Genomic DNA, 25,959 nt, shown 5'->3' with positions numbered 1-25,959 from the left:
AACTGCCGAACATGGCCAAAAAATACTCAGAGTTGGAAAAAACGGTTTTCTTACTTAAGTAAAAAACTATAGTTAAGATAAAAAAAAATGTTAAATGAGAAACTTGTAGAGCTTAAGAAGGCATATAGACTGCTTTTTCTGGTCTTTTTACAAGTATCGGCGGATTTATTTCGTTTCGAGAACTATCGAAGGAGCCGTTCGAAATTCGGTTCTCTTTAACTCGTTAATATTCGCTTTCGCATACTTGCTATTTACTGTAAGTACAGCCCATGTTAAGTAAAAAGTAATTGTTTGAAAAATTAAAATATGTTAATTATTTTCCGTGACATATCGACAATTTTAAAGGAGCTCCCTGTTATTGGGTAGACCTTCTCAGCGGATGGCCGTATAGTAACCGTTTTAGTCTTTTATTTTCTTCACAAAGAGTTGTGCCACCATGTTGTTAAATAGTTTTACGATTTTATGAACTGAAAGGAACAAAAAACGACATCGGAAAACTTGTACTTTAGTTAGGAGTATTTGTTTAGCTAACTATCAAAATTTTTATTTTATGCAAATAAGTTGTAAAGAAAGAAGCTCTGAAATTTTCTCACAAATTAAAAAAAAAAAAGATGTTCGACTTTCTCGAGCCAACATAACTTTTCTATAAAAAAAAATACGGTGGACGCTATTAACATTTTTCGGCGATGAGCTTGATGGACGTTAGTATTTCTTAAGATTAGTATCTTTAAGAGAAAATACTAGTATGTATGTAACTGATTTTGAGAATTAGTAATAGAGTAATCAAGTGAGCTTGCAAGCGCCGACTCTGGCAGATAGAGAGGGCGGCCGAGTGTCGGAACGTGGCGCGATGCTCTGAAATGAAAAACACATAAAAATTAAATATTTCCAGGGCTATTTTGCTTCGAAGGCGAAAACGACTATAACATTAGTGTTTAGCTCGTCAAGATAACACAGACTAAGTAGAAAAGGAATTTTGGGATTAAGCAAGCGCGGCACGCCTAGTATCAGTTTCCGAAGCGAGCAAGCGCCCTTTACCCACACTCCGCACCCAGCTCCTGCTGATGCACTCCTTGCTTGCACGCGTCGCTTTGTTGCTCAGTTACTGCTACTAAAAATCAGTGAAACATACCCTAGTATTTTTTCTTGACAATATAAGTATTCAGTATCAACTTCCATTAAGCGCATCGTTGTAAAATATTAACTGCGTTCACAAGATTTGTTTAAAGTTATCTCGGCTCCAGAACGTCCTAGAATTTTTTTTAATTTGTTAAAGAAATGTCAGCGACTACTTTCTTTAAAAGCTATTTTCATCAAATAAAAATTTAGGTATGTAGTCAGAAACAAACGCGCTCGATATAAGTGCAAGTCTTTCAAAGTTGTTTTTTGATCCTTAATTAGTAAAAACGTAAAAATTATTCAGTAACTTCCTAACACAACTCATGGGGAAGAAAATAAGACAAAAACCGTTATTGTACGGCCATCCCCTGAGAAGATCTACCCAGTTATCGAGATCGCCTTTTATTCAAATCTCGATACATCTCGAAAAATCATTAAAATTTCTTAGTTTTTGTAACAACTACTTTTCTGACATACCGCCTGCTATACAAACAGTAAATAGCAAATATGCGAATGCGAATATTAAAGAGTTGTAGAGAATCCAATTTCTAGCGGTTCTTTCGATAGATCTCGTAACCAAATAAAACAATCGATACTTATAAAAAACCAACAAAAAGCAATCGATATATGTCTTTAAGCCCTACATTCTCATTTAAAATTTTTCGATCAGAACTGTACTCTGACAAAAGTTACGGGATAACGATATGGACATATATAGACGGCGGTGTTATCGCGTAAACAAGGTATAAAAGAGCAGTGCATTGGAGGACCTGTCATTTGTACTCAGGTGATGCATGTCAAAATGTTTCCGACGTGATTATGACCGCAAGACGGGAATTAATAGATCTTGAACGCGAATGGAAGAGGGAGGCAGCCGCATGGGGCATTCCGCTACGGAAATCGTTAAGGAATTCGATACCTCGAGATCCACAGTGTCAAGAGTGCGTCTAGAATACCATATTTCAGGCGTCACCTCTCACTGCGGACGGCCGACGGCCTTCACTTAACGACCGAGAGCATAGCGTTTTCGTAGAGTTAGTATAGTGTGGCAGCAGAAGACGGATGCAATTCCCTTGGCTAACAGCATGACATCGCAGGAGCGCCTTTCCTGGTCTCGTGATACTATCGGTTGGACCCTATACGACTGTAAAACCGTGGCCTGGCCAGATGGGCTCCAATTGTAGTTGGTAAGAGCTGATGGCAGTGTTCGAGTGTGGCGCAAATCCCACGAAGCCACCGACCCAAGTTGTCAACAAGGCACTGTGCAAGTTGGTGATGGCTCGATAATGGTATGGGATGTGTTTGCACGGAATGGACTGCGTCCTCTGGTCCAGCTGAACCGATCATTGACTGGAAATGGTTATGTTCGGTTACTTGGAGACCATTTGCACCCAAAGAGCGGTGGAATTTTTATGAATGACGATGTGCCATGTCACGGGCCACCACTGTTCGCGATTGGTTTGAATAACATGCTGAATATTTGGACCGAATGATTTGGACACCGATATCACCCCGACAAGAATCCCATAGAACATTTGTGGGACGTAATGGAGAGGTCAGTTAGTGCACAAAATCTTGCACCGCCAAAACTTTGTCAATTATGTGCTGCTATTGCAGGCAGCTTGGTTCAGTAATTCTACAGGGGACTTCCAAAGAATTGTTGGCTCCATGCCACGTCAAGGTGCTAGACTACGCCGGGAAAAAGGAGGACGGACACGGTATTAGGAGGTATCCCACGACTTTTGTCACCACACTGGACTTTTTAATTATTGAAAAAAAGGTTTTTTGCAACTTTGTGGATCCATTTTACCATTGAAAAAACACTATTTAAAATTCAATGTCTTACAGGCTCATATTTTTTGTTTTCAGGTAATACTTTTTGCGATCACTTCTTCATAATGCTCTGGCTAGCAAGCACGCCTCACGGCCCGCGCTCACACCTTTATTCCGACCAGTATCTGTCTCCTTCCTCTGAAGCGTGAAAATGGGTTCTTGAAATAGGCCATTCCACTCTTCCAGGAATTCTAGTGCCGCAATGGATGCCGGAGAAGTTTTGTGAAGTTTGAAGGGTAGCAGAGAGGTACTGGCGGAAGTAAAGTTGTGAAAGTGGGTCGTGAGTCATGCCGATGCACCCAACCGGTAGAGCGTCTGTCCCAGAATCGCTAAGGTTTCGGAGTTCGAGTCTTGGTCCGACACACATTTTTAATGTGGCAATAAATTTCAAATCAGTGCACACTTTGCTACGGAGTAAATATTTATTTTGGAGAGTAATTGAAAATTTATTGGTAATACATTGTACAGGTTAAGTTTGTAGAAGTTGCTTGTATTTTGGTAATGTATACCAATGACCCTGTAAGTAGGCTGTTTAGGTTTTTATGTTGGTAACGCCACGTAGTGGTTTGTACGAAAATCGCAGACTGCGCTGTGTGCAGTCTATGGCTGGTTGGATTCATTGTTGGAATATTCGCTTGTGTAGTGTTGGGCAGTTGGATGTGAACAGAGCGTAGTGTTGGAGGTGAGCTGCCAGTAGTGGTGGATATGGAGAGAGAGAGTTCAGAGTTTTGAGAGAGGACGATCTGGACGTGTGTCCGTCAGAAAAAGGAAATTTGTGAGATGGGATGTCATGAACTGATATATCCTTCAGTAGTTAGAATCTTTTATTTAGCTGGCAGTATTGGTGCTCGCTGTATTGCAGTAGTTCGAGTAACGAAGATTTTTGTGAGGTACGTGATTCATGAAAAGTATAGGTTATTTTATTAGTCAGGGTCATTCTTTTGTAGGGATTATTGAAAGTTAGATTGCGTTTTGCTAAAAAATATTGTGTGTCAGCTTAGTGACGATCAGAATAAATCAAGAGAGAACTGTCTGAGTACGTTCAATTTTGCTCAGCTGTTTGATAATCAAATAACGTAGAAGTTTACCATCACAGTCATTCTTAATTTTTTTAAGGGGAAGTTTCAATCCGTTTCACATCCTTGAAGGTTACATTCCTTGATATTAATTAGGGAACATGATGAAAGAATTTATGAATGGACGCCTATCAAATGATTCCACCTACTTAGCACAGCATGCTTTGAGTTCAGCATGGTTACAACTTAAAACTTTATGCTCGTCAGGTACTCGAATCATATTTCCATTTTTGCGGCAGCTCTCGAAGTTGAGCCATAATCAGTCACTCCAGCGAATATCTTGTGACATGCTTCTATAGTCGTTACTGGAACCATGTGTTTGGCAAGGGTGTGGCCTGCTTCAAGAAACTATGCAGGCATACTCCCGAATTGGTAAAGAGCTATTGAGGAAAACAGATATCAGGAAGTACAAAAAAAAAATGGTTCAAATGGCTCTGCGTACTATGGGTCTTAACATCTGTGATCATCAGTCCCCTTGAACTTAGAATTACTTAAACCTAACTAACCTAAGGACATCACATACATCCATGCCCGAGGCAGGATTCGAACCTGCGACCGTAGCGGTCGCGCGGTTCCAGACTGTAGCGACTAGAACCTCTCGGCCACCCCGGCCGGCTTGGAATCCGGTTCCTCCTAATCTCCATTACTCTCACCACTGTACTTCTGCGATAGCAGAGTCACAGAAGGTATAAAACTCACGCTGCATATTCGGCTATGATGCTACTGTTTCTGTATACATTATTTTATGATGAACATTTATACTTACATTAATGCAATTCAAATTCATGGTAAGGTGTGCGTTAGAGTGTGCTTGTACAGCAGTGTCGTTTTACCTCCTACCTGTTCCATTATCGAACGAGAGCGGCGGAGGTGGGAGGATGTCTTATCTTGATTCGTGACATGTATCAGGTTACATCGTGCTTAACAGGCGTGGGCCGTAACAGTGAGTTAAAATCGTTATCTCTTCCCGCTCTCTTTGACCCACTACTTACGTGTGATGAACTGAAGACACTGACATGTGTGCGATATTCTCTCATTGAGGAATCGTAAAATGCCATAGAACAATGTTCACTGAAACACAGTCTGTGACAGACTTAAGAACTACGAGGTGTGTTAAAAAATAGAGAGAAATTTTTGTATTTTGGAAATAATTTTATTTATTCGTCTACAACAATGTTAACACTTCCAAAATAGTCCCCATTAGGAATTATACACTTATGACCCCGCTTTTTTAATTCCCGAAGAACTTCTGGAATTCGATGTTTGAGATCGGTTTTTAAAATCATCTGTGCTTATAAAACGACCACCTGTCAAGGTTTTATATATTTTTAGGAACAGAGAAAAGTCACTTCTGACTATGTCTGAAGAATATGGAGGCTGGGGAATCATTATAGTATTGCTTTTACCAAAAAGGACACGAACAAGCAGCGAAATGTGAACAAGTGTGCTATAGTGAGATGGAACAACCGACCGCTTCAAAACGACACCGGTATTTCAGTTATGAATAACCGGTATTTTTCGGTATTTGTTTGGTCTCAGTCATAACAGGTATTTTTATTTTTTGCTAAAAACTGGGTGTAAAACCGATGCATTAATTTGCCATAGTAGTGGTACTAAAATTTTTGGATTCACATAAATTTAATTTTTAAAGACGAGTTTGGTACGGCGTTGTGTCACTTCTGAAAGGTTGTTATCGTCTTTGAATGATACTGTTTCTGACGAAAGGAGTCAACTTATAGATCGACACATTATAGAACGAGTATTTATAAAAAGACTGTACAGTAAATATTCGCCATTGGATTAATTCATTATTGAAATTTTAACTACTGTCATGTAATTGTTCCTGGCAAATGTTACATTGTGACCACTATGTGAAATCTTCATTTAAATTTTTTGAAACAGCAATTTTGGTTTTGTCGGCAAAAAACAATTGTATTAGGATTCCTATTAAAAATAAAGATGTATATTTGACTAAAAAACGGTGTTTTCATTGGAAAGGGTAAAAGAAAAAGAACGCTACATATTTTACATTAAAAAAATGGCTCTGAGCACTATGGGACTTAACTTCTGAGGTCATCAGTCCCCTAGAACTTAGAACTACTTAAACCTAACTAACCTAAGGACATCACACACATCCATGCCCGAGGTAGGATTCGAACCTGCGACCGTAGCGGTCGCGCGGTTCCAGACTGTAGCGACTAGAACCGCTCGGCCACCACAGCCGGCTTCGAATCCGGTTCCATTACTCTCACCACTGTACTTCTGCGATAGCAGAGTCACAGAAGGTATAAAACTGACGCAGCATATTCGGCTATGATGCTACTGTTTCTGTATACATTATTTTATGATGAACATTTATACTTATATTAATACAATTCAAATTCATGGTAAGGTGTGCGTTAGAGTGTGCGTGTACAGCAATGTCGTTTTACCTCCTACCTGTTCCTTTCTCGAACGATGTGCGATATAACGCATCCCCGTAAATTCAAATGTTTTGTAAGTTATTACGTATGACGTGTTATAAGTCTAGACCTGCGACTACTGGGCAGTGCACTATCAACTATATCAATCAAACATACCTCAAGGTCTCACTCAAAGTATCGGTTTGCCAAAATGTACTTCCAATTCCTACAGAAGTCGTATATTTTATAATATAAAACGTTATAATTAAACGTTCACTACTTGAGAAGGACCTCATATAGAATGAGTGATCGTAGAATAATGAAACTTTGTGGAGACATTTCTATGTACATGCGGAAGAGAAATAAGGAAAAAAAATGTTCAAATGTGTGTGAAATCTTAACGGCTAAGGTCATCAGTCCCTAAGCTTACATACTACTTAACCTAAATTATCCTAAGGACAAACACACACACACACACATGCCCGAGGGAGGACTCGAACCTCTGCCGGGGTCAACCGCACAGTCTTAGACCGCTCGGCTAATGCCGTGAGGCTAGAAATAACGAACAAACGAATGAAGCAAACAGATTCTAATTTACACATAAGACTGTAATTTTTTTTTAATTTCGTACCACGTTTACGTTCCAGGTTACAAAAGTTGCTCAATGTGACTACCTCTGCATCCACGACAACCTGGAATCGCACTAGAGATACCACCAGAACGGTGGACAGTGGATTGTTCAGCTGTCGTGACACAGATCGTGCACTGCTTGATGATCGCACATTGCGTCCAGTATTCTTACCAAAAGCTCCAAAAACTTCTTCAACAATTAGTGACGCTATTAGCCGCCTGCCTTTCCTAGAAGCAATTACCAACTGTCAGTTAATCGTAACTTCCGAGTTATGTTTTTGAACTCCTGTGCGGAAAGAGGACCTCTCCTATCCTTACATGCGTTGATGCTCCCGAAGGGCAGCAGCACTGTTGTTATTGTTTTGGTAAAATAGCTTTATGAGTAAAGCCCTGCTCACTTTGTCCAGAGCCATGTTGACAGTCTGCGACTGTAATGCACACTGATGTCTGTATTTCAACCCTACGTCGCTGTATCAGACCGGCGCGTAACGTCACACTAACGCAGTTAATTACGCAAATCCTGCAGTGCACGGTCTGGACATCATTCATATAAACTTTGGTACCCATACTGGCTTAAGTACCAAAAGTTTAAGTATAATCACTTTGTACGTAGAAGCGATCTATCTCAGTATTGCGGCTCTTTATTTGATTTAGAATATACGCCCTCAGAACTTTAACAGTAGGCCTTTAAGTGATACACAACATCGCCAACGACAGTAAGCGAATATTAATTCTGAAACACCGTTTAACCTGCCTGCATAGCCGCACTTTAACACGACTTTTCCGGGCTTGAGAAGGCGCGTCTGCTCGGGATGGAATACATCCAGTGGATTAACAGTCGGATCTGTGTGGCGGCCTGCTGGGATGTGGGTTTTAGTCGGTTTCCCAAATCAGACTAAGTAAATACCGGGCTGGTTCCACTATTCGAGAGCGTTCTCACACTATCACATTGAATAACACTAAACGGAGATAGATGGGGTTCACCAACACTTTCCCGATGGAGGGGAGGACGACAGGGCATCTGGCCACCCTCTACATTGCCATATCCATAACACGCGGGCCCCCCGAAGGCACGGGAATACTTCTGAATAGCTGTTGGGAAGGGGGGGGGGGGGTGTGAGAAACAAGCTTCCAGGCATAATACTTACATTTGTCAGCAGGAGAGAAGCCACTTCGCCTAAACGTGTGCACACTACTGATTTGTTCGTCTGCGGTATAGAACAAAAGGTTTCGGAAACATATGCCGGCCGCGGTGGCCGAACGGTTCAAAACGCTTCAGTCCGGAACCGCGCGACTGCTCCATCTACATCTACATCCATACTCCGCAAGCCACCTGACGGTGTGTGGCGGAGGCTACTTTAAGTATCTGTATAGGTTCTCCCTTTTATTCCAGTCTCGTATTGTTCGTGGAAAGAAGGATTGTCGGTATGCCTCTGTGTGGGCTCTAATCTCTCGCCGGCCGCGGTGGTCTAGCGGTTCTATGCGCGCAGTCCGGAAACGCGCGCCTGCTACGGTCGCAGTTTCGAATCCTGCCTCGGGCATGGATGTGTCTGATGTCCTTAGGTTAGTTAGGTTTAAGTAGTTCTAAGTTCTAGGGGACTGATGACCAGAGTAGTTAAGTTCCATACTGCTCAGAGCCATTTGAACCATTTTTTTTCTAATCTCTCTGATTTTGAAACTTCCTGCCAGATTAAAACTGTGTGCCCGACCGAGACTCGAACTCGGGACCTTTGCCTTTCTCGGGCAAGTGCTCTACCAACTGAGCTACCGAAGCACGACTCACGCCCGGTACTCACAGCTTTACTTCTGCCAGTATCTCGTCTCCTACCTTCCAAACTTTACAGAAGCTCTTCTGCGAACCTTGCAGAACTAGCACTCCTGAAAGAAAGGATATAGCGAAGACATGGCTTAGCCACAGCCTGGGGGATGTTTCCAGATTTTATTCTCATGGTCTCTTCACGAGATATACGTAGGAGGGAGCAATATACTGCTTGACTCCTCGGTGAAGGTATGTTCTCGAAACTTCAACAAAAGCCCGTACCGAGCTACTGAGCGTCTCTCCTGCAGAGTCTTCCACTGGAGTTTATCTGTCATCTCCGTAACGCTTTCGCGATTACTAAATGATCCTTTAACGAAGCGCGCTGCTCTCCGTTGGATCTTCTGTATCTCTTATAGCAACCCTATCTGCTACGGATCCCACACTGGTGTGCAGTATTCAAGCAGTGGGCGAACAAGCGTACTGTAACCTACTTCCTTTGTTTTCGGATTGCATTTCCTTATGATTCTTCCAATGAATCTCAGTCTGGCATCTGCTTTACCGACGATCAACTTAATATGATCATTCCATTTTAAATCACTCCTATTGCGTACTCCCAGACAATTTATGGAATAAACTGCTTCCAGTTGCTAATCTACTATATTGTAGCAAAATGATAAGGGATCTACGGTCGCAGGTTCGAATCCTGCCTCGGGCATGGATGTGAGTGATGTCCTTAGGTTAGTCAGGTTTAAGTAGTTCTAAGTTCTAGGCAATTGATGACCTCAGATGTTAAGTCCCACAGTGCTCAGAGCCATTTGAACCATTGTTTTGGAAACATATGGAATATAAACTCATGAGCAGCTGCATTAAATATAGTTCCAGTGATGTAGAGAGAGCGCTGTGTCCCCACAGTGAATGTAATAGGTATTCTAGCTGACTGCCACGTCATCACACTTGCCGAATAGTCGGCGGGAGAAGATCCCTGACAGCTAGCAGCGCTTTTGCTACCTTTCAAAAGCGAAGCGCAGACGACTATAAACAAAACAGAGGTCGTTATTGAGCTGTGACAACAATGAAATGTTGCGATATAAACATGTACACTACCAGGTTACGTGATCGGTTGAGCAAGACGCGCGAAACATCCGCGGCAAGCTCAACGGAGTTGTCAGAGATCTTCTTTCACCGGCTCAACTGTAGTATTGGTTGTCAGAGTGACAATCGAGGAGATGTGTGTTGCTAGTGACTTTACCACCGCTAGATTGTGGGACAGTCCATGACAGACGTAGTACAGGCGTTGGATTTTTCACATTATGTTGCATCAAGGGTGCGCTGAGATAACCTCTATTCACAGGAAACCGCAGCCACAGTCAATTTCCGTGCGCGTCAACGAATGATGGCAGGAGTCGCTGTCGACTACGGCGTGTTGGAAAAGCACATAGAAGGGCTTCAGAGCAGCAGCTCACTCTCCCAAAGTGAAGATTAGCCATACGGTTGAAAAGCACCTCCTCGTTTCAGGGTGCAGGAGCTCCTGCTCCAAGCTTGAACCTCTGCTCATGTCATATTACAGGGAATGGGCCTGAAATACTACAAATGAACGCTGAAAACATGGAAAAAGGTTGTCGAGTTTCGGTTCGCCTGGTACTCGATGATGGCTAGATGCAAATACGTCTGAAACTGCTCGAAATCGTGCATCCTCCTTGACAACAGCGAAACGTTGTGGAAGACGGTAGACATATTACATAAGTAGTGGATCAAAGAGAGAATTAGAGCAGATACCGGTCTTATCTCAATGTCAGTGCCTACGTCTCTCGGGAAACTGTGTGTGGTACGTACAAAGTTGCTATGTATCCTGATACGTGTCACATAATGACCTAAGACTAGGTCACAATCCGCCATTGAGCTAGGCCAGTAGGACGAATTAAAAAAGGAGAGAAATCAAGTTTCCCTCCTCCTCTCCATTCTCCCTCAGTAGACCAATAGCGTGACCTTAGTCACGCTCTGTGCACCGTAGTGGAAGGCTCATCAAAAAGACCACCCACCGCCCCCCCTCCCAGGCATATTAAAAAGAAACTGCATAGTGGAATGTAACTAATATTAACTTATTACTCTCCCTACGATAATAATTTGAGTAAAATAGTGGCATTTTCAGTTAACACTCCTATGTATAGCCACGTCCCATATCTGTTTACACTTTTGTTTACTTTGTTATATTTTTTGAACGGCCGGCCGCGGTGGCCGTGCGGCTCTAGGTGCTACAGTCTAGAACCGCGTGACCGCTACGGTGGCAGGTTCGAATCCTGCCTCGGGCATGGATGTGTGTGATGTCCTTAGGTTAGTTAGGTTTAATTAGTTCTAAGCTTAGGCGACTGATGACCTCAGAAGTTAAGTCGCATAGTGCTCAGAGCCTTTTGAAGCCATTTTTTTGAACAATTTTCTTCAGCGTTTCAAGACTGTCATCCTAAGACACAAGTAAACAGGAGTAGTTTGTGTTAAACAAATGCAATGATATCCCACATTAAACAATTAGCACAGTGTAACAAATACGTTCTTGTAACGCACAAAGTCCACAAGGTGTCTTACGCCTGCATTACTACTGGGTTAAAAACAATGTCGTCACTATTAGACCACCTTAGAGGAGCTGACAATATAGGATCGTAGCAGATTTGAAAATAACAGTCGAAAACTCAAGTAGTAACATTTCCCCAAACAATACATCGATAAATTTACACTGTAAGCAACTGTCCCAACCGCCATAGGATGGGAATAGGATGAGCATACACTTTACTTAAAACAAACCAAAAAATGTGAGGAGTAGTCTACTCTCGCACGTAATCATCTCCGTGACACTGCACGAGCCTCCAGATTGCCGGCGAAGGGTTCACTGCAACGCCACTGCCTTGCGTGTATTTTAACAGCGCCCGCCTAGACGCCAGTCGCCGGCCGCCGCCTACGTCAGAAGTGGCAACCGACACGCACCTTAGCCGCCGGAAATCTTCAGAACCGCCAACTCATTGATACACTACTGGCCATTAAAGTTGCTACACCAAGAAGAAATGGAGATGATAAACGGGCATTCATTGGACAAATATATTATACTAGAACAGACATGTTATTACATTTTCACGCTATTTGGGTGCATAGATCCTGAGAAATCAGTACCCAGAACAACCACCTCTCGCCTTAATAACGGCCTTGATACGCCTGTGCTTTCAGTCAAACAGAGCTTGGACGGCGTGTACAGGTACAGCTGCCCATGCAGCTTCAACGCGATACCACAGTTCATCAAGAGTAGTGGTTCAGAATGGTTCAAATGGCTCTGAGCACTATAGGACTTAACATCTATGGTCATCAGTCCCATAGAACTTAGAACTACTTAAACCTAACTAACCTAATGACATCACACAACACTCGGTTATCACAAGGCAGAGAAAATCCCTGACCCCGCCGGGAATCGAATCCGGGAACGCGGGCGCGGGAAGCGAGAACGCTACCGCACGACCACGAGCTGCGGACAAATCAAGAGTAGTGACTGGCGTATTATGAAGAGCCAGTTTCTGGCCCACCACTGACCAGACGTTTTCAATTGGTGAGAGATCTGGAGAATGTGCGGGCCAGGACAGCAATCGAACATTTTCTGTATCCAGGAAGGCCCGTACAGGGCCTGCAACATGCGGTCGTGCATTATCCTGCTGAAATGTAGGGTTTCTCAGTTCAAAGTGCCGTCAGTGCGAACAAGAGGTGACCGAGATGTGTAATCAATGGCAGCCCATATCATCACGCCGGGTGATACGCCAGTATGGCGATGACGAATACACGATTCCAACGTGCGTTCACCGCGATGTCGCCAAACACGGATGCGACCACCATGATGATGTAAACAGAACCTGGAATAATCCGAAAAAATGACGTTTTGCCATTCGTGCACCCAGGTTCGTCGTTGAGTACACCATCGCAGGTGATGGAGCGTCAAGGGTAACCGCAGCCATGGTCTCCGAGCTTATAGTCTATGCTGCTGCAAACGTCGTCGAACTGTTGGTGCAGATGGTTGTCGTCTTGTAAACGTCCCTATCTGTTGATTTAGGGATCGAGACGTGGCTGCATGATCCGTTACAGCCATGCGGATAAGATGCCTGTCATCTCCACTGCTAGTGATACGAGGCCGTTGGGATCCTGCACGGTGTTCCGTATTTCCCTCCTGAACCCACCAATTCCATATTCTGCTAACAGTCATTGGATCTCAACCAACGCGAGCAGCAATGTTGCGATACGATAAACCTCAATCGCGATAGGCTACAATCCGACCTTTATCAAAGTCGGAAACGTGATGGTACGCATGTCTCCTCCTTACACGAGGCATCACAACAACGTTTCACCAGGCAACGCCGGTCAACTGCCGTTTGTGTATGAGAAATCGGTTGGAAACTTTCCTCATGTTAGCACGTTGTAGGTGTCGCCAGCGGCACCAAACTTGTGTGAGTGCTCTGAAAAGCTAATCACTTGCATATCACAGCATCTTCTTCCTGTCGGTTAAATTTCGCTTCTGTAGCACGTCATCTTCGAGGTGTAGCAATTTTAACGGCCATTTGTGTACGTAAGTCTGCTCTAGTGCGACTTTGACGGGCAGCGGCTGAGTGCCCACATGCCTGATACACATTATGAGAGTGAGTGAGAAGGGGAATGGCCTCTTGGGTGATCTGTGTCGCACGTGCCAGCAATGGTAAGTCGCGTCTCGCACTCCTGATAGACGAGAGCGAGAGAAAGGAGGAGTATGGTCGCTCTTTGTCGTTCTGGCAAATGAGACAGCTAGCGGCCAAGGACGTAACAGTCCTACTTGTTCCCACAGTGCTAACATCCTCGATAACAACAGCACTCTGCTACCACTGGAGGATACTTCCCATAACGGCTCGTTATTATTATTTAACAAACTGGACATACTACTCCCGCTGGAAAAGTTGTCGGGTAGAGTGACAATTTTGTTTAGTCGACTGTACGAAACAAAATGTTCTGGGTCATTGTCAATAACAATTACACAATCAATTGTATCATGTTGCCTTCCTGACCATAATTAACAACCGAACGGACTCAATAAATTTACGTAATAAACTACGATTTGTAAGCTTTTTCTGGCCGTTCCATAATACTGTAACTCCTTGTGTCACTTTTATCCATTTTTTATTTCCTACGCACGTGGACAGGCCACACCATTGTGAAACCCTTTCGTCACAATTCTCGATGAATTGGTCAAAGGTAATTAACTAGTAGGAAAGAAAATAAAACTTGATGCACTCATAGCATTGTAAGTAGTGGTACGCTTACTGACGACTGCAACACGTTTTCGAATATACTGTTATGTGTAGCGTTAGCGCAGTATGGACACCGACACATAGCTGAGGAAATCAGCATCTAAAACACATCAAAAACATCGGAAACCAGCCAGCCACGTAACATGATGCCATTAGTGTCAATATGTGTTCTACTCTTAGGAGTTTTAACCCAAAGAGGTGTCATAATCACGTGGCCAACTTATAAATACATTCTAATGTGACTACTCAAATAAAAAAATATAATGAACAATTACTTGCGATAGAATGAGGAAGGATAGGAATTGTGTGCGAAAAATAAAAGTAGAAGGAGTGCGTGATATAATTAGAATGTGATTTAAGGGTATTCGGGATGTGGTTATGAGACTATAGACTTGAAACTATATATAGCTGAGTGTCGTTTATAGTCTTTGATTGCTTACGTATTTAATGCCACATGGGATATTAGGTAGAATTTGGGCAACCTACCTTAACGGGAAAATGCTGTATTTCACATAAATCTTCGACTGATTGACTCTAACAACAAGTGGGAAAGCAGCTTTTCTTTTTTGCCAATTTTGTGTTGAAATCATTGAACTGTTACGTTGAGATATATTTTCCAGTGGTTTGTAGGTTTGTATTGAATGACGAACTGCAGAGGATGGATGATTACCAAAGGTAGTGTAACGTACTACATACAAATAAACAAAGAAACACACTACTATTCTGTTACAGTATTGGTGAGAAATTACTGGATGTATGCTACTGGGATATAACTACTTGTGTTGCGCATGCACACAGGACACTTTCCTCCTGTCAAATCTTCCCTTCCCATCCTCCCACGGACGCACACCTGTATCAGCAGACTTCTCGTGATTGTATCGGTAGTAGCAGTGTCAAAATGTAATCCATGTGTATCGCATTATTCTTATATTTTATTTTATGGAATCATTCCACTTTAGATTGCGTCGGCTGGTAACTTCCAAATATTTTACAATTCAAAATATATGTGGCTCTGATATACATATAATTCTCGCAATATTTGTGAGATGTGAGTCGTAAGTACTGTCATAAAATATTTGGAAGTTACCATCTTACGCAGTCTAAAATAGGATGATTCCATAAAACAAAATGCCAGAGAAAAGCGATATACATGGATCACGTATTGACACTGCTACTAGTGATATAAAAATCACTAGAAGTCTGCTGATTTAGAGGGGTGTGTGTGTGGGTGGGGGGGGGGGGGGGTTATGAGAGAAGGAGACTGCTCTGTGTGTCTGCGCAGCACGAGCAGAAAAGTTCCAGCAGAAAATATCCAGCGACTTGTCACCAATAGTGTAATATTAATAGAACATTTGTGTGTCTCTTTGCCTGTTTATATGTAGTACGTTACATTTACATATAGCAATCACCCATCCTCTTCAATTCGCTGTTAGATACACACTGCTGGAAACTCTCGCTCAAGGCAAAATTGGAAAAAAAAGTTGCTTTCTCACTTGGCATCAGGGTCCGTCAATCGAAGATATGTCTGCAGTAATCTATTTTTGTGTCAAGGTAGGCTGCTCAAATTCCATGGAATACCCTATATCGCACTTACATACGTAAGCAATCAAATACTATAAACGATACTCACAAGGGAACGTTCCCAAGCGTCAGTAAACTATCCTGATGAAACTTGGCGGGTGTTTGGATGGGGGAAAATAGTGCAATACGTATATTTTTGTTTATGCCCAATTTCACTTTTGAGGGGTAGAACACACCCCGAAAGATAACTTGGCATTCTAGGTTTACAGGGAGTATATTCGATACGGCGGTACATAAAAAATGTTTTTCGTATAAAAGTTGATATGCTATTAATGTTCTTGAAAGCTGTATGATCACTTCTATAACAATGTGAAATTTTGCTAAATACCCCACCACTCTTAATTAATTATCAAAAATTAAAACTATTGTTACAACAGAAATTTAAAAAAACATTTCAAGGCAAATACATCACTGCGTAATGAAGCTAGTTTCTGAAATATCATTTAAGGAAAATTAGCTGTAAACAATATGCTTCCGAGTATTTTCTGCAAACCTAATTAAAATATATAAACATGCATTATTGTACTGATTATTTATTTTACTTATATTTTTATGTTTTAAATTGTTATTTTATGTTCTCATTGATTGTGTTTTTTTTAGTTTATCGTTTATATACGTGTATTTTGTTAATTGAAAACAATAGGTAACAAATCATTATGACCGAAAAATGACAATAATGTTAATCTGTAACTAAATTCTTAAAACATACCTTTTTACACCGTGCACAAAAAATGAACGAAATTCCCTTGCATAATATACGCGACTGGGAAAAGAATATAAAACAAAATTCAGTAGGATTTCATATTGTCATGGGTGATCCTCTAAATATCCTGACTTGTATCAGGCATATGTCAGTACATTCGCAAGCTTTCGCGAATTATACTAATGAGGGCAACTTGATTATATTGCTTCTCAAGTGGAGATTGGCATCATAATCATTCAACAGGACTAGAACTGAAAATCTTCTCACAAAGTTCATCCAACATCGAGAGCTGTATACGTCCACGTCTGTACCTGTGTCGTCGAGTCCTTTGGGATCACCATATGAACAAGTTTCCTGCCTTTATTTACCATGCTGTAACGGACACTTTCACACTGACAACCGCAAGAATCTGATAACAATATTGATTTTTTGCCTCACGGGAAAGAAAACATCTTTCAAATATCTTTTGACCGGGTCAGATGCTGTTTTCCAGATTTTGTTGCTATCACAAGATAATTTGGGATTTCAAGAAGAGATCCTCTAATTTTCGGTCCAAACTCACCATCAGTTTCTTTTGAAACTATGAAAAGGACGGTGGTCAGTGTGACAAAAAACCGTTTTGAGCGTCGTATCCGAGGTCAAGAAACGTCTGCTGGTGGCAAAGGACTAGATAGCACAGGTACATCCGTGGAACGTATACGGCTTCCGACGTTGTAAAAACTTTGTGACAAGACTTTCAGATGCAGTTGTGTTGAATGATTATGATGTCAGTCTCAACTTGAGAAACAATGCAATCCAGCTCCAGTCACTACTGCATAATCATTTCCCTTCGCCAAAGCTTACCAATGTATTGCAAATATGCCTGACACAAATCAGGATATTTAGAGGATCACCCGTCACAGTTTGAAATTTTGCTGAATTTTGTTTTATATTGTCTTCCCTGGTGTGCATATTACCTGAAAAAATTTCGTTCATTTTATGTAAGTGATGTAAAAACACTTACTTTTTAAGTATTTCTTTACAGATTATCATTATGGTAATTATTTTCTATCATAATAATGTGTTATTTGTTATTTGCAATTAACAAAATACACGCACGTGAAACGGTAAATTAAGAAACAAAAAAAGAAAGAAACGTGAATGTGAAGCGTAAAATAACAACTGGAAACATAAGACAAATATAAGTGAAACAAATGATTAGGGTAGTAATGAATGTTTAAATATTTTAAATGGGGATGTTGAAAATAGTCAGGGAGCACACTGTGTACAGCTTATTTTCCAAAAATGTTATATCAGGAACCAGATTTATTACACTGGGATGTATGTAGCTTAAAAGCTTCTTTAATTTATGTTGTAGCAAGAACGCCAAATTACCTTCTTTCGGGGGGGGGGGGGCTGTTTTACCCCCTAAAAGTGAAATTGCTCACAAAGAAAAAAAATACGTATCGCACTATTTTGTCCCCTGTACACACTTACCATGTTTTATCAAGATCGTTTATTAACACTTAGGAATGCTCTCTTGTCATCTATACTGTATATAGCTTTAAATCTACGTTCTCATAACCACATCGTGTATCATTTCTACCTTTTCTTTTTCGTTCACAATTGCTATCGATCTTGCTATTGCAGCCAGATGTTCATAACTATTTTTTAAATTGGAGTAGTCTTTAAGAATGTCATGCTGGCCACATTATTATGATATCTCTTCTAGTTAAGACTCCTAAAATTAGAACACGTATTGACATTACTGAGAAGCTCACGTTACGTATGTTTTCGAAGTGCTTTAGATGCTGATGGTCTCAGCCGTATGTCAGAGCCCTTACTGCTCTAATTCTATACACATATAACAGTACACTGGGTGTTTGTTTTAACCCTGACAACTAAATATCTTGTATACGATGAATCGTACAAAATAAGTGTTCTAAGCGATAACTTAATACTAGTAAAGGGTGCATCTGTCTGTGCTACAGTTGGTCATCTCCTAAGCACCCCTCCGGCGTTCGCGGGGTCAACTTTGTACACTCCTGGAAATGGAAAAAAAGAACACATTGACACCGGTGTGTCAGATCCACCATACTTGCTCCGGACACTGCGAGAGGGCTGTACAAGCAATGATCACACGCACGGCACAGCGGACACACCAGGAACCGCGGTGTTGGCCATCGAATGGCGCTAGCTGCGCAGCATTTGTGCACCGCCGCCGTCAGTGTCAGCCAGTTTGCCGTGGCATACGGAGCTCCATCGCAGTCTTTAACACTGGTAGCATGCCGCGACTGCGTGGACGTGAACCGTATGTGCAGTTGACGGACTTTGAGCGAGGGCGTATAGTGGGCATGCGGGAGGCCGGGTGGACGTACCGCCGAATTGCTCAACACGTGGGGTGTGAGGTCTCCACAGTACATCGATGTGGTCGCCAGTGGTCGGCGGAAGATGCACGTGCCCGTCGACCTGTGACCGGACCGCAGCGACGCACGGATGCACGCCAAGACCGTAGGATCCTACGCAGTGCTGTAGAGGACCGCACCGCCGCTTCCCAGCAAATTAGGGACACTGTTGCTCCTGGGATATCAGCGAAGACCATTCGCAACCGTTTCCATGAAGCTGGGCTACGGTCCCGCACACCGTTAGGCCGTCTTCCGATAACGCCCCAACATCGTGCAGCCCGCCTCCAGTGGTGTCACGACAGGCGTGAATGGAGGGACGAATGGAAACGTGTCGTCTTCAGCTATGAGAGTCGCTTCTGCCTTGGTGCCAATGATGGTCGTATGCGTGTTTGGCGCCGTGCAGGTGAGCGCCACAATCAGGACTGCATACGACCGAGGCACACAGGGCCAACACCCGGCATCATGGTGTGGGGAGCGATCTCCTACACTGGCCGTACACCTCTGGTGATCGTCGAGGGGACACTGAATAGTGCACGGTACATCCAAACCGTCATCGAACCCATCGTTCTACCATTCCTAGAACTTGCTGTTCCAACAGGACAATGCACGTCCGCATGTATCTCGTGCCACCCAACGTGCTCTAGAAGGTGTAAGTCAACTACCCTGGCCAGCAAGATCTCCGGATCTGTCCCCCATTGAGCATGTTTGGGACTGGATGAAGCGTCGTCTCACGCGGTCTGCACGTCCAGCACGAACGCTGGTGCAACTGAGGCGCCAGGTGGAAATGGCATGGCAAGCCGTTCCACAGGACTACATCCAGCATCTCTACGATCGTCTCCATGGGAGAATAGCAGCCTGCATTGCTGCGAAAGGTGGATATACACTGTACTAGTGCCGACATTGTGCATGCTCTGTTGCCTGTGTCTATGTGCCTGTGGTTCTGTCAGTGTGATCATGTGATGTATCTGACCCCAGCAATGTGTCAATAAAGTTTCCCCTTCCTGGGACAATGAATTAACGGTGTTCTTATTTCAGTTTCCAGTAGTGTATATACGTAAATTGAATGATTCCATCACGGTTGTTAGTCATAGTAAGGTATAGGTGAAAGTTGCCTACGTCGAGATTGTTAAACGTTAATAAGTGCACATTATTGGATATATTGTCGTGAGGCGACGGGTTGCCGCTGTTATCGAGGCAGCTGCCACTGTGGAAGGAGACTGGACTGTTATTTCCTTGCCGTAAAATTTCACACTTGCCAGATCGACAATGAGCGGCCATCCTCCTATCTTTCGCTCTTCTCTATAAAAGGTGCGTGAGATGCTTCTTACGATTGCTGGCACGTGTCACAGAGAGCGTAACAGAGCCCATCCTCCTTCTCAAACACTCTCCTTCCGCTAGCATTATGTATCGAGGGTGTGGGCGCACGGTCATAGCCCGACTCATTCGCATTCTAGTAGCATCACCTACCAGATTCTGACGGTTACTGTCAGCCAAGGTGCGTGATGTGCAGTTGAAGCCTGCCAGCTGCACCGGCCAGCGTCTGGTGGCAGCGAGCCATTGTGGCAGTATTAGTTCTCTGGCTGGACGCTGTTACAATACACGCGAGGCAGTACTGATGCAGTGGACCCTTCGCCGGCTGTCTAGAGTCTTCCGCAAGGTTACACGTGGGAATACGCATCTCATTAAAAAAAATGTTTTCTATACTGTGCACATCAGTCCCGCTCCATTTTATTCTCGTGGGGGTAACTGTTTACAGTGTAAATTATCGATGTGTTGTGTGTGTACGTACTTGGCTTTCTCCGCCGTCTACTATAACCCTATAGTATAAGACTCGTCTAAGGCAGCCTGATAGTGACGTCATGTTTTAAATCACTAATACTGGAAGGATAAGTTCCTCAAAGACTTTTCAAATAGCATGAGCATACTCATTGCAGCGTGCTAATTGTTTAATGTGTGATGTCTGCTAACTTGTTTAATATTTAAATTCTCGTACCTAAATATGTCCTAGGGTGACCATCTTGAAAAGTGGGAGGGAATTGGTCAAAAAATATAACAAATTACCCCAAAATTGTAAATAGCAATGGGAGGTGGTCATACATTGGAGTGTTTGCAGCAATTTCCAATGTTTTTTAACCAACTATTATTGAGAAAATTGAGGATCTACATCTACACCGACAATCTTTCTTTCCACGAACAATACAAGACTGGAATACAAGGGAAAACCGATAGAGGTACTCAAGGTACCCTCCGCCACACACCGTCAGGTGGCTTGCGGAGTATGGATGTAGATGTAGATGTACTCATACTCTGCAGTTCACAATTAAGTGCCTGGCAGAGGGGTCGTCGAGCCATCTTTAAGCTACTTTTCTACTGTTTCACTCTCGGACAACACACGGGAAATCCTTTCACCATATTTCTGATTTCTCTCATTTTATGATGATGATCATTTCTACGTTGGTGGACGCCAACAAAATGTTCTCTCACTCTCAGGAGAAAGTTGGTGATTCTAATTTCATGAGAAGGTTCTGCCGCAGCGAACCGTGATTGTAATCCCTAAGTATTTAGTTGAGTTTACAGTTTTTAAATTTATGAGATTTACCGTGTAACTGAAATTTAGTGGATTCATTTTAGTGATCATGAGGATGGCTTCACACTTTTCATGATTTAGAATCAATTGTCACTTTTTGCACCATATAGATACCTTGTTGCAATTCGTTTTGGTCGTCTGATGATTTAACATGATGGTAAACGACAGCATCATCTGCAGACAATCAAAGAGGACTGCTCAAATCGTCTCCTAAATCGTTTGTGTAGATCAAGAACAACAGACGGCCTATAACACTTCCTTACGGATCACCAGATATTACTCCTGTTTCATTCGATGACTTTCCGTCATTTATTACGAACTATGACCTGTCGTACAGGGAATCACGAATACAGGCACCCAGCTGAGACGATACTCCACAGGTACGCAATTTTAATTAGAAGTATCTTGCGAAAATCTAAAAATATGTAATCAATTTGATGTCCCCTGTCAATGGGACTCTTTACGTCGTGAGAATAAAGAGTTAGTTGTGTTTCACAGAACGATATTTACTGAATCCGTGTTGACTATTAGTCAAAAAGTCGTTTTCTTCGAGGTAATTCATAACGTTCGAGCACAGTATATGTTCCAAAATTCTATTGCATATCGACGTAAGTGATCTGGGTCTATAATTCCCTGGATTGCTCCTATTTCCTTTCTTAGGCATTGGTGCGACTTTTGCAACTGTACAAATGACTATAAGCCCGCAGTTGAAGTACAGAGAGAGAATGGGGAAGGGGAGAGAGACTTGATTTTCTGCCTTTTTTAATTCACGTTATTGGCCTGGCTCAATAGGGGGAAGGTGACCCTGTCTTAGATAATTATCTCAGCAATATCTCTCACAGTGGATGGGTGACCTTCACTGTCCCGCCATTTGCAGGCCGCTGTGACCGACCATTTCTAGGCTCTTTAGTCCGGTTGTTTCAGCGATAACCGACATTCCTAGTGCATTATAGTGGCGCAGAAACCGTGAACTGTTCCACCACAAATTCGGACCTTTTTTCGGAGTACTTCTTGTTAACGTCATTGAATTGGTAAGTAGTATTCCTAATTTCTCGTTAGACTTTGTGGCCGGAACTCACGGTGCACTATGATGTTAAAATCGATGAACACATTGAAGGGAAGTTTTCACATTTGACCGCACCTGTCGAGCTTGTTTTCTGTTTTGGCAAACCAGATGCTTCCATTGGGACAACAGAGCCTTAGTTTCGGTCGTAATTGTAAAGATATATTTCAACACCTGCGATGTCAGATTCCAGTAATTCTGCATCGATCTTGAGTTCATCTAGCGAGTCCTGAGTGACTTGCAGTTCTTTTTGTTAGAAATTCAAAAATGTTGGAACAAACTTTGCTGTCACACATTTAACACCGGAAAAATACGAAAGAAATCATGACATGAGCCAGCTGATATCCCAACATCATCACAGACATTTCTGATCGTGATTCGGCAATCGTTCATTACAATTTATTTCACTCTTTCCACGATTTTATCGGGTGATGATGTGCTGGGGTTCAAAAGGCGCTTGTTAGAATCAACGCCTTCATGACTATCTTCGAAACGCTTATAATAATCGTAAACTCTTGTTTGAATCATAACAGAATCACCAAAAGCAATACTTAACACTTATAAAATTTTGCTGTACTTCATTCCGTTCTTATAGCAAAATTTAAAACAGATTCTCTTATTTTATACAAAATAAATAATCGCCGATACTGCAAAAACACATGAAACATTTTTGTCATCCGACAGCAGATATATCTGATACTTTTCATACATGTTTAACAACATAACAACGAAATAATCGCGTGGACCGCAACAATAAAACACGCGTAATTACGAATTTGCAGTTACTTTTTGAACAAACTTTGTATTCTGTTTCCTACTACGTACATCTCGCCGCAGTGGTAAGAGAAGAGAAAATCAGAACTTTGGACAGACATACAGGCAACCATTTTGCTCTCTCCGTTTTGCCAGTTAAACAGAAAAGGGACTGACAAAGTGCTCTCTACTATTCCCTGTATAGCGGCTTGCGTGGTATGTAAGTAGATGTAGATATAAATGTGGAGCATGCTGTCTGATGAGGTACACTTTTTTTTTTCGCTTACAACACCCCACATGTGACCTGCACCTTCAGCAAGACAATGAAGCGCCCCATCGATCGTGAACAGTGTCATGAAAGTTTGAGGAACACTCTCCCCTTTCCCTCAGCTGTGGCCACCTGACTTCGATCCTATTGGGCAATAGAGATGTGCGCGCATAGTTTGACGAATCTCTGTGAATTATGGTCAGTGGTTGGATGGTCGTGGATCGGAATGCTCTCTCACAGTGCTGTAGGATTCTCGTGGACTCCAAGCCACAACCCGACGCTCTAGTCACCACTGCGAAAGACTATGTTATAAGAAACTAAAATAGTGCCTCTGATTGCATTGCTGCCGAGTGTGTAAACGTCAGCTTTCGAAAACGCATTTCAATGTGGCTCTTGTCGGTGAAATAGCTTTGTGCATAGTAATATAGTTGTAAAACGTAAACTTTCACGGGTGAAAATGTCACTGTTAATAAAATATTCCGGACAATGGTACACATCATCTTCAGCACCGGGATCTAAATTTCGTTGAATTTCACGCCTTCCACCTTCCTACTGAAGTTCCTTGGTTGTTTACAGTCTCTATGGCCTCTCTGTATAGCCTTTCACGGTATCCCCTTGTGGCTGCTAGTACTTGAGTCTATCAAAATTAATTTGGTGGTCTCCTGACTGCAAAGCGTGTTCCGGACAGCGGATCTGTCAGTCTCCCCCCTTCTGCAGTTGCCGTTGTGCTTTTCAACTCGTTTTTTCATTTTTTTTGTAGAATCCACGTGCATCTCCCCATAGCTACATGAAATCCTATACATTTCTGCTTTTTCCAACAGTTTGCGATCATGCTTGGCCAATCTTAGGTGATCGTGAATCTTCGGGTGGGTTTGTAGATCACAGTGATGTTTCATTTTTTTCAGGTTCTTTCCTGTGTGGTCAGTGAAGTCCTTAATGAAATGCAGGAAAACTTTCGCCTTCACAGGCGCTTGTGCATCCCTATGATTTCTTCGTGGTGGTCTTAATGCTCTTTTTATATCAATAGATGAAATACCTATTCCTGAGTAATGCACTGATGAGATGTTTTAATTCCACGTCGCGCACCTCTAGTTCGCAGATATTCCTCTCTCTATGCGTCATCATTTTTATGACGCCACGCTTTTGTTGTGTGTGGCGTTTCGAATTCAGTTGCAGGTAATCGTGTGTTTTCGGTAAGCTGTGTGGCCTAAGCTACCATCTTCTTTCTTGAAAGAGCAGGAGGCAGGCGGAAGGTTAGACTTTCTTGTTTTGCTAGTTTTCAAGAAAGAAGATGGTACCTTAGGCCATACAGTTTACCGGAAACCCACGCACACACCATTATTTACACCAGCATTCGAACCACTAACCACAACAAAAGCGAGGCATCATAAAAATTTAGAGGATGAAGCAAGGAACATCTGCGTATTAGAGCTGCTTGACGCACAATTAAAACATCTCGCCAATGCATCGTTCAAGAATGGTTATTAGTCTGATAATTAAGACTACCACGCAGATGTATAAGCGCCTGTGAAATTGAAAGTCTTTCTGTCTCTATCAGAAAAAACCTTTAAAAAAGGCAACATTGCTGTAATCTACAGACTCACGTGGAAGATACAAGATCACCTAAAATTTGTCCAATGGTGCTCGCAAATCTCTGTAAAAAGCGGGAAATTATAGGATTCCATGTATTTGTGGGTATTGCGATAAGAGCGGTCAAAAACGAGTAGAAGAGCACAAGGACAGTTGCAGATGGGGGAGACTGACAGATCAGCCGCTGCGGATTACGCTTTGCAGCCAAGTGCCCACCAGATTCATTTTGATAGGACTCAAGTACTGGCAGCCACGAGGGGAAACCATGAAAGGCTATACAAAGAGGCCATAGAGATTGTAAAACACCCCAGGAATTTCAGAAGGAAAGAGGAAGGCGTGAAATTAAAAGACATTTGGATCGCGGTACTGAAGAAGATGTGTACCAGTCTTCCCCCATGGGGTGATAGCAACAGCGGACGACGGTAATCGACAACGGCCAATTGCGCTCGGGTATTGAAAACATGTGACGCCTCACCGCTGCCCGGAAGCACGCGTAAACGGAATTTTGCTGCAGTCAGTAGCGAACCAGGATGTGAAACGGACACTCAAAGAAGTTACGATCCCCCTTGAAAGTGTCCTCCGCAGATGGGGACGAAGCGATGGGTTTAAATGTGTAATCCATCCGACCACCACATAAGAGCCCGGAAAATTTTATTACTTGTAATAATATAGTTGCTCCACTTCGGCCACCAGCTGGATTTGTCGCTCGCATGCCGCTCAACATGCAACCAGCCATGCTCACCACAGAGCTACGTAACCAAGTTATGCAAAACTATACTTGTACGTAAGATGAGGTGCAATTCAGAATAGTGATCGGGTGCCTAAGTTAGCAATAGCTAGGAGTGAATGTGAGGAAACGGTAGTAACCATCAAATAAAGTTATATTAACTACTTAGCGGTGCAGTGGT

The 25,959-nt window shown here is 42.6% G+C and overlaps 1 long non-coding RNA gene and 1 other non-coding gene across 2 annotated transcripts in view; both read right to left on the bottom strand.

Moving 5' to 3' along the window:
* LOC126298802 (uncharacterized) overlaps positions 1–25,959 on the bottom strand; it is a 232,208-nt gene that overhangs the window by 196,677 nt on the left and 9,572 nt on the right. The window lies entirely within an intron of this gene.
* On the bottom strand, positions 8,761–8,835 carry Trnas-aga (transfer RNA serine (anticodon AGA)). The gene has a single exon. It is a non-coding gene; the product is annotated as a tRNA-Ser (tRNA).

This window comes from Schistocerca gregaria, chromosome X (genome assembly GCF_023897955.1).
Source record: "Schistocerca gregaria isolate iqSchGreg1 chromosome X, iqSchGreg1.2, whole genome shotgun sequence".
In the NCBI taxonomy this organism is placed as follows: Eukaryota; Metazoa; Arthropoda; class Insecta; order Orthoptera; family Acrididae; genus Schistocerca; species Schistocerca gregaria.
Note: the sequence above shows the minus strand (reverse complement) of the source record. Positions and strands in the feature narration are given on the sequence as shown.